This window comes from Athene cunicularia (genome assembly GCF_003259725.1).
Source record: "Athene cunicularia isolate RWA chromosome 2 unlocalized genomic scaffold, athCun1 chr2_part1, whole genome shotgun sequence".
Lineage (NCBI taxonomy): Eukaryota > Metazoa > Chordata > Aves > Strigiformes > Strigidae > Athene > Athene cunicularia.
In genome coordinates, this window is record NW_020799095.1 from 53,746,375 (window position 1) to 53,749,123 (window position 2,749).

At 47.9% G+C, this 2,749-nt stretch overlaps 1 long non-coding RNA gene across 1 annotated transcript in view; it reads left to right on the forward strand.

Moving 5' to 3' along the window:
* The first annotated feature begins 905 nt into the window (after positions 1-905).
* The window catches only part of LOC113477197, a 16,788-nt gene continuing 14,944 nt past the window's right edge, over positions 906-2,749 (forward strand). Inside the window, exon 1 of the long non-coding RNA XR_003397855.1 lies at positions 906-1,376. This is a non-coding gene — a long non-coding RNA (uncharacterized LOC113477197). The remainder of the gene's footprint in view (positions 1,377-2,749) is intronic.

The window sequence follows — 2,749 nt, forward strand, 5'->3', positions numbered from 1 at the left end:
ATAGATTAGATGCAATGCACTGTGGATTTAGAGTACCTCCAGACTGTCCTTACGGTACACTCAGTTAGCTTCAGAGCAAGTAACATGATAATGGTCTGAAATCTCCTGGGGCACTGAGGAAAACCATAGGATATACCTGGATTCAACCAAGACTGTTGTATAAGGAAGACCCAGCCAACTTTTTTCCATAACTATTTACCTGAGTGCTCTAAAATATCCCTCAAAGAAAGGTTATAATGTCTGAAAAAGTGATAAACAGTGGTAATTCTAGAGGAAGGTGTACATCAGAATAAAAAACATTAATTATCTTCTGGAAAGATTGTGTCATAAGATCAAATGACAAGAGAGTAAAACCACTCAGTATCATTATTCATAGTCAACATATACTATTCAGGAAGTTCTTTCCTTCCTTCTGGCTGGAATGAAGTTACCCTCTCTTTGCTCATGTGTTAATTTCCAAGTGATTTCTATTTTAACTGATACCAGTATGAGTAGGGGACAACCACAACACACTGACCTATTTGACCCTGAATATAATGGGATGTTTCCCCCGCATCACCGTGGCTGAGATCTGAAAAGTGATTTCTGTTGATTCCTTGGATATGGCTTAAAGAATCTTGTAGACTTTCAGAAGTTTCCACCTGCCAATCATGCATGTGGGGTCTCAGGCTGGATGCAGTGCTGACCTGATGCTCACTCTCAACCCTATTTCTCTTTGTACTAATCAGATTCCAGTTTTCCTTTTCCCTGGGTTTTGGTCTTTGGTAAAGCAGCTGGACATGCTGCGATTGACAGGCTGTTCTTGAGCCAGTATACATTGGTGAAACTAGATGAGTTGACTGCAGACAGCAGCACTCTGCTGATATCTAGCACCGACGACACACGTGATTTACACGCTAGCTGGCGCACGTGAAACTGTCAGCAGACTTTAGGCAGCGTGAAAGACAGCAGGTCCCAGGTCTCTACAGCAAAACTCAAGTGAGGAGCGGAATAGCAGAACGCCTTTCACTGTTCGTCAGAATCACAGCGACAGCCTCACAGGCCTCTGTGCAGGAGCATGGGTGGATCGGACAGTGGGCCACAAGCCACACACACACAGACAGAAGCCTCCTTCAGCACGTCCGTAGCCGATTTTTTTACCTGTGTGCCAGAGTTACCGCACATGTGTGAAGAGTGGCAGCAGATTGTGGTGAGACTAAGGGTGTTCTCCTTGGAAGGGGTTTCTCCTAGGTTTCACCAGCTCCTTTGTGAATGAGCCCTCACTCTCGGTGGGGGACGTGCTCAACAAGGAAGTAAATGAAGCGCAGAGGACTGGCTGCAGGAGGCCGTTTTCCAGCTGACGTGAATCACTGTGGCCCAAAGGGAGAAGGGTTCAGGTAGGTATGGCACCAGAGGAGGGTTGTGGCTCTCCTGGACTAAGGGAGGGGGACTCTGCCTGACTTGTCATCTAAGAGGAGGCTATGGGGCTCCTGCCTGAAGGGAGGAGGGGCTAAGAAATTCTGTCATTTCTCCAGATTCTGTAATTAATTCTCCAAAGGGCTGACTTTTTTGGGGTCTGAGTGCAGAACGTGACAAAGAAAATGGGATGTGAAGGAAGACTTCACAGAGGATGGTTTCATATGGGAGAAGAGAGATTTCTGTCATCTCCTTTTAGTCCTACGATGCTGAAGTGCACAAAATCGTGGCCTGAGGAAAGGCATCTTAGCTCTGACAGTGTTTCTGCATTCACCAAGACTGTTAAACACAGTGTGGCTGGAAAAGCGGTTTAAAACCCAGTGCATACTTAAGTGTTTAGTTTGGTTGCAGGTGTTGATTAGTGCCTTATTCTCTCTCTCCCTCAAACACAAACGCACAGTGAACACCTAAAAGATTTTATACTGTTCTTAAAAATAGCGGACCAAAGTGACAGCTGTAGTGGACTGGAGTTGATTCATTGCAGACGGCAAATGATTCCTGAAGTACCTTCCGAATTAGCATGCCCATGGACCAGCAAGGACAAAGGGAACTGAAGGAGCAGTATGGTCACCCACAGAAATGGGGAACATCCTGTTGATCTGAGTGTAGCCAACCCCTCTGACATGGGCAGATTCTCTGTAATGTCCTGCCAGGTGACCAAGCTACGAGGTACTGAAGAGTGTCTGGTCTCAAGTCAGGCTGTACAGTAGGATTGGTGCGGAGAATATTGTGCAAGTTGGATACAGGGATGAAGGAAAAAACCACACTGCAGTCTGGCTTTGCTGGGCTTATGTAATGGTCTCCTGTAATGGTCTGTTGCTTTATGTTTTTGGGATTTTGGTTTGTTTAGTTCCATTTATGTGTTGCCTTATCTATTTTATCTTGGTAGAATGTACAGACGGGCTTTGACTAGGGTGGGATGATGCTGGCTGTAGGGCTTGCCTGTGATGCTGAGGGCCAAAACCCCAGGCATGGGATCGCGCGGTTAAAGACGGAATTCCAGTGCCTGCGTGCGCTTTGGGCTGGCGAGCGTTCTTGCACGCCCTCGAATGTTGTGCCTGTGTTTTGGTGGTTGTGCACGGCTGTAGGTCAGGAATGCTTTTGGTGGCTCAGTGTGGAGCCTTCCCTTTTTGGAGAGATGCTGTGGCAGGCAAGCTTTCCCTTCCCCGCAGCAGAAGGGAGGGGAAGGGGGAGGCGGGGCTGTCGGGGAAGGGCGGCCGGTGCTTTTCCAGTTGCCCCTGGAGGTGGGAAGGCGCCTCTGGAGAGGGGCTGCTCCAGCCGCGCAGCTGCAGGC